Below are 13,762 nucleotides of genomic sequence, written 5' to 3'. Positions count from 1 at the left end.
ATCAAAGAATTCTCCAAATTTTTTTTTTGTTAAATGATTTGAAGATTTATTAGTCTACTTTTAAATAGCAAGATAATGTGTATGAATCTCAAGATTTTCAAAACTGCATTTAGGAAAGAATTTGTTGTGTTTTTTTATTACACATCAAAGAACGTGTCAATTCACATTGAAGAATCGATCAACACAATGATTTAATAGTCATAATGACTGACTTTCCAAGAAACTGAAAACAACTTAAAATTTAAACATTGAAATAAAAAATAAAATTTAATTCGAAAAATACATAGTCTTCAAATTTTTGAGCTACATGGACACTTACAGTTCCTTCAGTTCAACAGACATGCTAAGAAAGTGATATTTTCTACCCTATCTCCAAGAAATAGTCACTAGCTTCTATTTGAATATTTCCAGGGAAGGAAAATTTGCAATGTTTTGAGGCATCATATGTCGTTAGGGGCTAGATCTCTTTGTTATAAAAAAAAGTTTTTCTTTGTGGTGACCTAAATTTTCACATCTGTACATTGAAAACATTTCTTCTCATTCTATTAATTCTGCCACACTGATTTTGCATAGTTTTATTGAAAGAAATACCTTAAATTTATTTGGATAGAACTTTCAGTTCAACCCTTAGTCTTTTCCTCTCCAACCTAATTGTCCTAACCATCTTGTACTATTCAACTCTTTGACACAGTTTCCGGAGTATCGAATTTGGTGTCTTAACTATGTAGTGGCCAGTCATTTGTTAGCTGTGCTCCTGTGTATAAGCATGAAGTCTGCATTTTTAACTGTGATTTGTTCCTGTCATCTTTTATATGCGCAGGTCCAGTTCTTTCAAAATCCAAATTAGTTATTCAGTCTAGGACCAGAGTCTCTTAGGATCCCCTGAGAAGTCAGTGGGTAGGTCTCCCGAAGCTTACTTTGACAAAGGTTCTTGTATTCAAACATGGTGAGAGATTGACCCCTGCGACTTGGTGAATCTGGGATCCACAGAGACTATGGAAATGGTGGTGATTAACAAATGAAGCAACTGTTCTCAGGAGGAGCTCAATGGGACTGTGATTCTGGTTGGAGGGCATTTGGTACCAAAGGGGAGGAAAATCTTAGCTAGACATGAGAACAAAATTTTGTTCTTGAAATTCATCTTAAATGAAAACAGGGTACTCAAACATTTTGAGTTTCTGCAAAAACCACATGAATTTTAGAGTATTCATAGAAATAAATTTCTTCAAATTGCATTTAAAATCAGTTCTTGTATGCTATATTTCATTCATATAGATATCTAAAATATTAGTCAACTCTTGTATTTAAGAGTTTGTGCTAGTAATAGAGGCTATAAAGCTGAATAAAGCATTTTTTTCTCTAGATTCCAGTCAATGGCAGAAAGTTGATGAGTAAAATATAAAGGATATATAAAGTATAAGAACTGTTATAATGGTATATAGCAGAAAGATTTGGCAACAACTTTGTCTGATAATGTCAGTTATTGACTTTTTCAGAGAAGCTTAAAAATATGTGCTTGCCTTTGAAAACAGGTTAAACTTTTAAGGACTAAATGAGTAATAGCTATGCATTTTGGAAAATCGTAAACAAAATTAAAAATGCAGAAATTTCCTAAGTAATTATTTGGCCATGAACTGGTTATTTCACAGCAAAGTCTTTATAAATGTATAAGTAAGGGAGAAAAGCATTAGGGAGCAGTAGAATTTTCTTCAAAATATATGGCAGTTGAAGAACCTATTAAGGAAAACATAACCAATAACATTATTTTAAGAGAATGTTCTGAATTGAACCATATTATTAACAGATGAGCTGGGAATATTTAATTGTGCCTAGTAAGTAAATTGAAATGAAATACAAGAATAATACTTGAAATGGCAGAGAAAATATAATTATTAACTAACATTGACAAACAGCATAAACACATAATCCAGGTCAAAATAACCATTTAGGGAGTATCCATGGAGACAATGCAGTTTTGCTTTCAGGTGTGCAACCATTTCTTCTCTGGGTCCTGGGGAAACAGGCATTCAACCGTGGGAGATTGAAGGAAAATATGTGACTGTGACCATTGTAGGGTAGGATGACATTTCCTCTACCCTTTCTGGGTTCATCTGGCCGGAGAACGAATTAAATTCACATGAGACAGAATAGCAGGAGAAAATTAAACAAAGCTTTATAACCATGTATACATGGGAGAGGCTCAGACAAGCTGAGCAACTCGCCAAAATGGCTGAAGCCCCCCCCCCCCCACCTTAAATATCATATCCAGCTAAAGACAAAGGAGGATGTTGGGGGTGGGGGGATTCAGTTACAGGAGGTTATCAGACAAGCACAATAAACGAATGCAGATTTAAGTCCTTGCCTTCCCCATTGATTAAGACTGTCTAGATATAAGGTCATCCTTCCTTCCTGGTGCAGAGAGGGAGACATCTTTACAGATGGAGATTTCCTTTGCAATGTAAATGTCTCTTACAAAGGGTAAGTAAATTCTACTTTTCAGTTGCTTTCCTGTCTGCAAAGTAACCAGCCGCAAATAATCATGCCAAAGAGACATATCTTGGGGTGACCAATTCCAGGCCCCCACACCGTTAAAGGGAGAATAAGGCTTCTGATGTTTTGTACAAGTCAGCAGAAGAAGGTACTGGAAGCCCTTTGGAACTTAGTTCTGAGAACACCATTTTTTTTTCCCAGGGAGCCACCAGAGAAGGAAGTCCCTTTGGTCAGTATGCCTTTGTGTATGTGTGTGTAAATATTTTCAATTTATTCCTGTCTCCAAAGTAACTGAGGTTTGCCACAATGTTATTTAGGTGGTATAATTTAATTTTATATTGTGTGAAAATGCAAGTATTTTATGTAGCCTTATATTTTCAGAGTGCTAGTTTGGCCTTCACTCAGCTATGCTTAAGTTATACAAGAACATTTGTGTCCAAAATGTTAAATTTTTATGTTTTTTAAAGTTTAGAATTGAAATTTTTTTTTAAAGATTTTATTTTTTCCTTTTTCTCCCCAAAGCCCCCCAGTACATAGTTGTATATTCTTTGTTGTGTGTCCTTCTAGTTGTGGCATGTGGGACGCTGCCTCAGCGTGGCTTAATGAGCAGTGCCATGTCCGCGCCCAGGACTCAAACCAACGAAACACTGGGCCGCCTGCAGCGGAGCGCGCGAACTTAACCACTCGGCCACGGAGCCAGCCCCTGAAGTTTAGAATTGAATAGGAATATGTTGTAGGAAACTTTTGTTGAACGGGGTTAAGACGTAAAAATGGTAAAATGCTCTCACTTTTTTAGGGAAATCAAATAAGAATGGGATGGGTTAGGTTTAATGTCACCCCAGTTTCTCATGGGATGTGTCAGATTGTGATAGACTGAACTCTTGATCGTGCAGTTATACTGAGTTCATGTACATCTTACAGTCTGACATTCCATGTCTCTTTTTCCCATGCCCAGTTCTTTCAAAATGGAAATCAGCCACCCAGTTCAGCACCCACAGTCCCTTGGGATCCCCCTAAGAAAGCAGTGGATGGGTCTCCAGAAACTGGTTTTGTCAAGGATTCCTGTATTCAGCCACTATGAGAGATTGCCTCCTGGTGCCTCTGGAATCCATAGAAACTAGGGATGTTGATGACTAGCAGTTGAAGGGACTGCTGTCATGAGGAGCTCAATGGAGCCACGATTCTGCTTGGAGAAGAACCTGGTACCAAATGGAAGCAAAATACCAGGTTTGATTCTAACTTTATTCTTAAAATAGATCTTAAATAGAAAGTTATTTATGTCTTTCCTATGAAATAACATGTGTTTTCGAGTGCTTCCCATAATTATAATTTACTCAAATATTTTTTTACATTTGAATCCTGTTTTGTTACTTTTCCTTCCATTCAAACAGATATTAGTAATTTCCTCAAAGATATGATTTAGCACTTGGATGTGACTAACACTGACTAGGAAGCTTTTTTCCTTGAGGTTTTAAGATTCAAGTATAGAAAATAATATACCAAAAAAAAAAAAGAATATACAATATGTGAGAACTACAATGGCAGTAAGTTGAAAGTATACTAGAAAGAAAGATTAGGTAACTACTTTCTCTGAAACTGGCAGTACAGGGAGGCAGAAAAATATATGGTTGGAAGAAATTTAAAATTTTAGAAGTTAGATGAGTAGTAGGTATACAATTTGGAAGACCATAAATAAGACAGAAAGTACTGAAAGCATCGTATTGTTTGTGATTATGAGTGTAGCCTTGCACAGCAGAGGATTTACAGTATTGGAAGTGAGAATAAAGAGTGTGACCAATGAGTACACCTGTCTTGGGAAAATATGTGACAGACCAACGGTCTTTGTGAGAGACCAATCAATAATTACGTTTGAAGATAGCCTTTTGAATTGATTCATATTATTGATAGCAAGTCTGAATATTTTCTTTATTGCCCATGAGTAAATAGAATTGGAATAAAGTAAGAAAGATATTTATAGAAGCAAGAGAAGAAGACAACCATTATTTCACATGTAAAATCATGAAGCCTAAATCAGAATGACACTTAGGCATTATGCATGAAGATAATATGGTTTTCCTTTCAAGCATGACTGTTTTTTCCTGGGTCCTGGGAAAACAAAGACTTTCTACTCCAGGATCATGAGTGAGCAAAACATAACTGTGACCACTAAAGGGAAAGGAAAGCTTTTGATTTCTTGCGAAGTGTAAGTCATTGAGCGGAAGAAGGTGCTGGAAGCTTTTTGGTTCCCATATCTAAAGAGGCCAGTTTCCCCCAGGAAGCCAACAGGGAAGAAAGTTCTTTGGTCTGTATGCTTTCTTCCTCTGAAACATTTTCATCTTCAATATTTTCCCAAACATTTGAGATTCAACACAGTATTAGTTAGGTAATATCATTTGAATTTTATTTTTGATAGAAATTTGCTTATTTCTTCTCTACTGGCATACCTTTATGACCTCTACATTCTTCCTCTTTTACCTCTTCTTTCTTGAACTTCACATCCTGTTAGAATTCTCTTTAACCTACAAAACATTAGGTTTGGCCTGACCTTAAAATATCAAGAGACTTTGTTTCGTATGCATTGCTGAAGGCTACGACAGGATGAAGTGCAGTTAGGTGCTCTAATTTGTCTCCTGGTTGGTTCTCTACTGAAGAAAAGGAGGTATAAAGAGAAAGGGCTTCCATATTCAGGGAGCCCTGTGAGAATCTGTTGGACCCAGTTAACTGTTTCGCCTGTCATTCATGGTTATGTATTACAGTGTATTGGCATTAATGCTGAGTTGCCTAAGAGTAATGAATCCGTGATATCGACTAGATGGCATCCTTCTCACATTGTTTGTCTCCTTTTCTCAGATCCGGTTCTATCAAAATGGAAGCTAGCCACCCAGTCCAGCACTACAAGACCTTTAGGCCTGAGAAGGCAGTGGATGGGTCTCTAGAAACTGACTTTGACAAGGGCTCCTATATTCAAACATGACTGGAGGCTGACCCCTGGTGGATGGTAGACCTGGGATCTCTGTACGCTGGAAATGGTGGTGATTATCAACCTAAGGGAGTGCTGTCAGGAGGAGCTTAACAGAACCATGACAAATGGGAGACTCAGCTAGTAATCGTGAGAAGTTAAATTTTAAGGATAGAAGGAAAATTACTTTTGAAAGATGATCAAATCCATGTGTTTTTTGTTGTTGTTGATCTAAGGAAAGTTTTTTAATTAAACCCATTTTTTTAAAAGTCAGCAATAGTAGGAACTTTTATTCATATGCTTAAATAATACTTTCTTCTTTAATATTATATTCACCATTTGAGTCAAAGCATTATCCAAAACATTATTTTACCTATCATAAATGTAATATATGATCACGTTAAAAACTAATTTATACAAAAAGGTATACAATAGAATAAGTAGCCATCCCACACCAGATCTCCTGGTATTCATCACAAACTCAATGACTTTTAACAGTTTCTTGTTTCTTAACCCAGCTTTACTGAGATAGAATTTACTTATCGTGTAAGTTTAACGTGTACAATGTGATGATTTGATACACGTATATATTGCAAAGTGATTGCCACAATAAGGTCAACTAACACATTCATCACCTCACCTAATTACCTTTTGTGTGTTTGTGTGATGAGAGCATTTAAAATCTATTGTCTTAGCAACTTTCAAGTCTATAATACAGTGCTGAGTGCTATAGTTACCAAGCCATGCGGTAGAACCTCAGGACTGATTTAGCCTATAACTGGAAGATCGTACCCTTTGACCAACATCTCCCCATTTCCCTCACCACAGCCCCTGGCAACCTCCATTTCTATGAGCTTGACTTTTTTAAATTCCACATATAAGTGCAATCAAATGATATTTGTCTTTCTCTGTCTGACTTATTTTACTCAGCATAATGCCCTCAATGTCCATCCATGTTGTCGCAAATGGCAGGATTTTCTTCATTTTACCGCTGAACAATATTCCATTTTGTGTATATTTACCATTGTATGTATTTGCTTTATCCATTCATCCATCAGCAAACACTTAGGTCATTTTTATATCTCGGGTATTGTGAATAATGCTACAATGAACATAGGGCTGCAGATATTTCGTCGAGATAGTGATTTCGTTTCCTTTGGATATATACCCAGAAGTGGAATTGCTGGATGATATGTGTTCAGAGTTTAGCTCAGCTACTCCATGGTGTTGCTGCCTCAGCATCCGTTTTGTTTGGCCCAGCAGCCTGTGGGGACCGTCAACTGACAATAGTCCCTCTTGTAAGCACCTGCCCTAGATAGCAGCTGGCAGAGTCACAATCAAATGTAAGTTCCTGATATGACTTCCTCAAGGCCCTTGTGATAGTCTCCCCTGCCTGCCAGGGCTTCCTCTTGTGTGCCCCTTAGGTGAAAGCCCCACAAAGTTTACCAAGACTGCAATCTTTTGGTTTGAATTCACCAAACCACCCTACCCCAGGGACCCTAAGAAAGGCATGTGCCCCAGGTCCTGCCACTGTCTCTGCTGGCACCAGGCCTTGACCTCCCCATGTAGCCCCTCGAGGCATGCCATGTGCATCCTCCAGGACCTGTGAGTAACACACTTCTCTATTTCACTGCTCTTGTGGTCTGCTGTTGAACCACAGTTTTAACATCTGACACTCTGGTACTCTACTAAACAAATGTTAATTTAATAAAGTCAGAACAATATGGTAGTTCTATTTTCAATTTTTGAGGAAGCTCTATACTGTTTTCCATAGTGGCTGAACTAATTTACATTCTGACCAACAGAGCACAGGTGTTCTTTTTCCTCTACATCCTCCTTAACACATCTCTTTTTGAAATTAGCCGTTCTAACAGCTGTGAGGTGATAGCTCATTGTGTTTTGACTTGCATTTCCCTGATGATTAGTGACGCTGAGCATTTGGATGTCTTCTTTGGAAAAATGTCTATTCAGGTCCTCTCCCCTTTTTCAAATGAATTATTTGGGGTTTTTTTTGCTACTGAATTGTAGGAGTTCCTTAAGTATTTTAGATATTAAGACCTTACTAGATAATATGGCTTGCAAATATTTTCTCCAATTTCAGAGGTTGCCTTTTCATTTTATTGATTTTGTTTTTTTGTTTTTGCTGTGCAGAAGCTTTTTAACTTGATGTACTCCCCCTTGTTTATTTTTGCTTTTTTGCCTGTGCTTTGGTGTCACATCCAAAAATCATTGCCCGGACCAATGTCAAGGAGCTTTTCCCCTATGTTTTCTTCTAGGCATTTTACGGTATCAGGTCTTACAGTTAAGTCTTTAATCCATTTTGAGTTAAGTTTTACATGTGGTGTAAGATATGGCCAATTCCATTCTTTTGCTTGTGAATGTCAAGTTTTCCCAGCACTGTTTATTGAAGAGACTAATCTTTCTTCATTAAGTATTCTTGGTTCCCTTGTCAGATATTAGTTGACCATATATGTGTGAGCCTTTTCTGGGCTCTCAATTCTGTTCCATTGGTCTATTTGTTTTTACGCCAGTACCGTACTGTTTAAATTACTATAGCTTTGTAACTTAGTTTGAAATCAGGAAGTGTGATGCTTCCAGCTTTGTTCTTTCTCAAGATTGCTTGGCTATTTGAGGTCTTTTATGGTTCCATATGGATTTTAGGATCAGTTTTCTATTTCTGTGAAAAATGCCTTTGGAATTTTAATAGGGGTTGCACTGAATCTACAGATGGCTTTGGGTAGAAGGCATATTTTAGCAATATTAATTATTCTGATCCATCAACACAGAATATCTTTCCATTTATTTGTATCTTCTTCAGTTTGTTTCACAGTGTTTTATAGTTTCAGTGTACAAATCTTTCACTTCCTTGATTAAATTTATTTCTAAGTATTTTATTGTTTTTGATGCTGTTGTAAATGGAATTGTATTCCTTTTGTGTGTGTATGAGGAAGATTGTCGCTGAGCTAACATTTGTGGCACTCTTCCTTTATCTGGTATGTGGGACACCTTCACAGCATGGCTTGATGAGCGGTATGTAGGTCCACGCCTGGGATCCAAATCTGCGAACCCTGGGCTGCTGAAGCAGAGCACACGAACTTAACCACTACGCCACTGGCTGGCCCTAGGGATTGTATTCTTTATTTCTCTTTCAGATAGTTTGTTGTTAGGGTACAGAAACACAACTGATTTTTGTATGTTGATTTTGTATCCTGCAACTTTACTGAATTCATTTATTAGTTCTAACAGTTTTTTGGTGGAATCTTTAGGATTTTCTATATGAAAGATCATATCATCTGAAAACAGATAATTTTACTTCTTACTTTCCAATTTCGGTGACTTTTATTTCTTTTTCTTGCCTAGTTGCTCTGGCTAGGACTTTCAGTATGATGTTGAGTAAAAGTGGTAAGAGGCACCCTTGTCTTGTTCCTGATCTTAGAAGAAAAGTTTTCAACACTTTACCATTGCATATGATGTTAGCTATAGGCTTGTCATATATGGGCTTTATTATGTTGAGGTATGTTTCTTCTATACTGAATTTGTGGAGAGTTTGAACCTTGAAAGGATGTTGGATTTTTCTCTAATGCTTTGTCTGCATCTATTGAGATGATCATATGATTTTCATCCTTCAATCTACTTATATAATATGTCACATTTATTGATTTGCATGTGTTGAACCATCTTTGCATCCCAAGGATAAATCCCACTTGATCATGGTGTATGTTTCTTTTAGTATGCTGTTGAATTAGATTTGCTAGTATATTGAGACTTTTTGCCTCTATATTCATTGAGGATGTTAGCCTATAGTTTTCTTTTCTTGTAGTATCCTATCTGGCTTTGGTATCAGGATAATGCTGGCCTCATTATATGAGTTTGGGGCTGTTCCATTCTCTTAAATTTTTTGGAAGAGTCTGAGAAGGATTGGTATTAATTCCTATATAAATGTTAGGTAGGATTCACCAGTGAAACCATCTAATCCCGGGCTTTTCTTTGTTGGGAGGATTTTGGTTACTGATTCAATCCCCTTGCTTGTTAGTGGTTTGCTCAGATTTTCTATTTCTTTATGATTTATTCTTGATAGGTTGTATGTTTCTAGGAATTTTTCCATTTCTTCTAAATTATCCAGTTTGTTGGTGTATAATGTTTATAGTAGTCTCTTATGATCCTTTGTATTTCTGTAGTATCAGTTGTAATATCTCCTTTTTCATTTCTGATTATGATTATTTGAGTCTTTTCTTTTTTTCTTATTTAGTCTAGCTAAAGGTTTATTGATTTTGTTTATCTTTTCAAAAAGCCAACTCTTAGTTTCATTGATCTGTTCTGTTGCTTTTCTGATCTGTTATTTTCTTCCTTCTGCTAACTTTGGCCTTAGTTTCTTTTTCTTTTTCTAGTTCCTTGAGGTGTAAAGTTATGTTGTTGATTTGAGATCTCTCCTTTTTTAATGTGGGCATATTGGTATAAACTTTGCTCTTAGAACTCTTTTGCTGTATCCTGTTGGTTTTGGTATGTTGTGTTTCCATTTTCGTTTGATTCAAGATATTTTTTAATTTCCCTTTTGATTTCTTCTTTGGCCCATTGGTTGTTCAGGAGTGTGTTGTTTAATTTACATTTATTTATGAATTTTCCAGTTTTACTCCTGTTATTTATTTCTAGTTTCATACTATTGTGGTCAGAAAGGATGCTTGGTATGATCTCAGTCTTTTTAAATTTGCTAAGATGTGTTTTGTGCCCTACCATATGATCTATCTTGGAGAATGTTTCATGTGTGCTTGAGAAGAATGTGTATTCTGCTGCTGTTGGATGGAATGTTCTATATATGTTAGGTCCTTTTGGTCTAACGTATAGTTCAAGTCCAATGTTTCCTTATTAATTTTCTGTCTGGATGATCTATCCATTATGGAAAGTAGAGTACTGAAGTCCCCTGCTATTATTGTATTGTTTATTTTTCCCTTCAAATCAGTATTTGCTTAGTGTATTTAGGTGTTCCAACGTTGGGTGCATATATATTTACAATTGTTAAGTCCTCTTGATGAATTACCCCTTTATCATTATATAATAACCTTCTTTGTCTCTGATTACAGTTTTTGACTTAAAGTCTATTTTGTCTGATATAAGTATAGCTACCCCTGAGTCACTATCATTTTTATGCTCTTTTTTTAACACTGATCCATTATTTTGGCAGGCCAATTAACTTACTAGTACACTTCAAAATGATTTAAAATAGATTTGAACAAATATAATTTATTATATACATATTATACTACTATGGCTGACTTGAATATTGATACATGCAAGGGTAACTTCCATCTAATGCATCTGCTTGCCCTGTAAATGTGCTATCAAGTCTTTGGATATGGTATTGTTCTTTCTGGGAAAAATGTTTCATGGCACAGTTAGATAGAAAGGGAATTAAGGGTGGAAAGGGGAAATAAGGTAAAAAGAAAAATACATACATATAAATTTTAAAAACTGAAAGAATTCAACTGTTAGTCATTGTTACACTGGGGAGACTGGTGGTTTAGGGAAGAGGTAAGTTATTTTTATTCTGTCATCCATACATGCTGCACTGAACAGTCATGAATTCATATACTGATGTTTAATTTAAAATTACCAAAATTAAAATAGAATTTTAAATTAGCTCATTTTCCCCCTGCCGCATAGAAGATCACACTTCCTTTTGCTGACAAGATCTGATCCTCTCCTTCAGTATCTGTGTGATATGCACGAGATGTCTATCTAGTTTTTAATAACATTGTCTTTGTACTTGGAGGATTACAATTTTCATTATCAAGTGGACTAATCTACTAATAAATGGGCTAAATATTTCTTGTTGGAATTACTACCTAGCCCTGTCACGCACATACACACACACACACACACACACACACACACACATTAATGAAAACCATATAACACAGCTGATTCTGAACTGATCTACTGATTGGCTGACAATTAATCAATTCCTTCTGAAAAATTTTTGTCTGTGGACATGGTCATTGTTTTTTATACATATTTCCAGGGAAATATTTTTGAGGCAGGTCATGACCTACCTTTTCCACTTGTTATTTCACATTAAACTTTATCTCTAGCCTTCTCCAAGTTTAGTATAGTTGGATACATTAAACTTTCAGAAAATTCAAAATTGTGACATTATAAGACATTAAATATTCTTAATGCTCAATAAATCTGAGTGCCTGTACTACAAGCAAATGAATATGAGGATATGTTGAGACCTCAGAATAAATATAATAACCATGGTATGAACTTGTTCCTGCCTGTGCACACATCTGCTGGTGATATGAGAGCAGAGCATTTAATTGAGTTAGTGTTGGAATATAGAAAATTAAGATAAAATATATTAAGTAACTTGTTTTAAGCTTCATTCCATTAAATATTGCATGCTTAATGAATCCTCTTTGATATAACAATTTGCAATGTCTTTCTTTAACTTTCTGCCTGCTCATTTCCTAATAAATGCTTGCATTGTCTATTATTGACCAGTTTGCTCTACATTCCACATTTTGTCTTTCAGCCTTTCTACTATCCTAAGGACTAATAGCCTCACGGTCTAACATCTTCAGTGATTCAAGATCCTCTGAGATGGGTCTTTGGCAGGTGACTCCAGTAAAGGTTCTCACATTCAAACAGTTGGAGGATGATCCATGGTAGATGGTAGATTTGGCTTCATTATATGTTGTCAATTATATTTCAATCACCAACAGAACAGACTGTGGCCAGGAAAATCTATATGGGTCTACAATTCTGGTTGGAGACTCACCTGAGAAAGATGGCAGATTGAACCCCAGGTCTCAATTCCAGATTTTAATTTAACATTACATTGGTAACATAAACAGTTTTACATTAAATATCAATACAATTAAGGAACAAATGTAAATTATGAAGGCAATTTCTACAAGTATTCTAATTTTATTATATTGATATTTAATGTGAAATTATTTAAGTTACAAGCTTAAAACCAATATAGGCCTTGCTTCCCCCTTTCCAGTGGTCCTCTTATCCATGGGGGATACATCCCAAGACCCCCAGGGGATGCCTGAAACTGTGGGTAGGACTGAATCCTATATACATATTTTCTCCTATACATATATACATATGATAAAGTTTGATTTGTAAATTAGGCACAGTAAGAGATTAACAACAACAACTAATAATAAAATAGATCAATTATAACAATATCCTGTAATAAAAGTTACCATAGAGCTTAGCAACCTTAGTGTATGATTTTTTTTCTTTCCTTATTAAGTCAAGAGCTTTCACCTTTTCACTTTATAGCTTCTCTTTGGCATATCCAAATTGCCGGCATCACTACCCTTGTGCTTTGGGGCCATTATTAAGCAAAATAAGGATTACTTAAACACAAGTACTGTGATATCACGACTGTTGATCTAACCCAGACAACTACTAAGTGACTAACGTATGCAGCGTGGATACACTGGACAAAGGGATGATTCACATCCCAGGTGAGATGGAGTGGGACAGAGAGAGATTTCATCATCCTACTCAGAAGGGCTCAATTTAAAACTTATGAATTGTTGATTTCTGGAATTTTCCATTTAATATTTTCGGACCACGATTGACTGTGGATAGCTGAAACCATGGAAAGTGAAACCGTGGATAAGGGGGGACTACTGTACTTTGTGTATATACACTAAACTTTTAGTCGACAAAGGATGTCATTCAAAAATTTATACCTAATTTCAATGCAGCTGAGTAACACATAGCTGATACTATACTAAAGTCAATAAAAATATCAATTATAATTCCCACATAATTAGTAGGTTATCTGAAGATAAGTTTACTAGGGAGGTAAATAAGAATTAATCAAATCTTGGAAAATAAAAGAAAAACCAATCCTCATCAGCAACTGTAGTGTAGGTGATGCTAGTAACTAGTATCTGTTATTGTTAGTCAAAGCAACCTAGTCTCGTGCAGTAGTTTGAAGGTCGAGCGAAGTGGGGTAATAGAGCATATAAATGGCTGCATTTCAGATATGCTACTTGTCGTGTAATGACAGGGTATGGAGGAAAAGTCAGCAAGGGGAGAAATGGCACACATGAGTTCAGAAAAATAAATAGGATCTGAAGTATACACAATAGTGAAAAGTTGGGAGCAACCTAAATTTCCAGTATCAAGGGATCAATTAAATAAATATTTCTTAGCCACTGAAAATGATAAAACAAATATATGTATCTACATATATGTATCTACACACATACACATATTTGTATATGTATATAAATTTTTTAATGTTTATAATTTACCAAGTGAAAAAGCAGGTTCATGACAGTATATGAA

General features: G+C 35.8%; 1 protein-coding gene across 4 annotated transcripts in view; it reads left to right on the top strand.

The window, feature by feature from the left end:
- GUCY2C (guanylate cyclase 2C) overlaps positions 1–13,762 on the top strand; it is a 156,974-nt gene that overhangs the window by 34,573 nt on the left and 108,639 nt on the right. The window contains exon 1 of one of the 4 annotated variants that reach the window (XM_070269971.1): positions 12,802–12,927. The exons of the other annotated variants lie outside the window; for them this stretch is intronic. The gene's annotated coding sequence lies outside the window, so the exon portion shown is untranslated. Of the gene's footprint in view, positions 1–12,801; positions 12,928–13,762 lie in introns of those variants that run through there. 4 annotated transcript variants of the gene reach the window in all.

Source organism: Equus caballus, chromosome 6 (assembly GCF_041296265.1).
Source record: "Equus caballus isolate H_3958 breed thoroughbred chromosome 6, TB-T2T, whole genome shotgun sequence".
NCBI lineage: Eukaryota > Metazoa > Chordata > Mammalia > Perissodactyla > Equidae > Equus > Equus caballus.
The sequence above is the reverse complement of the archived record's forward strand: the minus strand, read 5'-3'. Positions and strand labels throughout refer to the sequence as shown.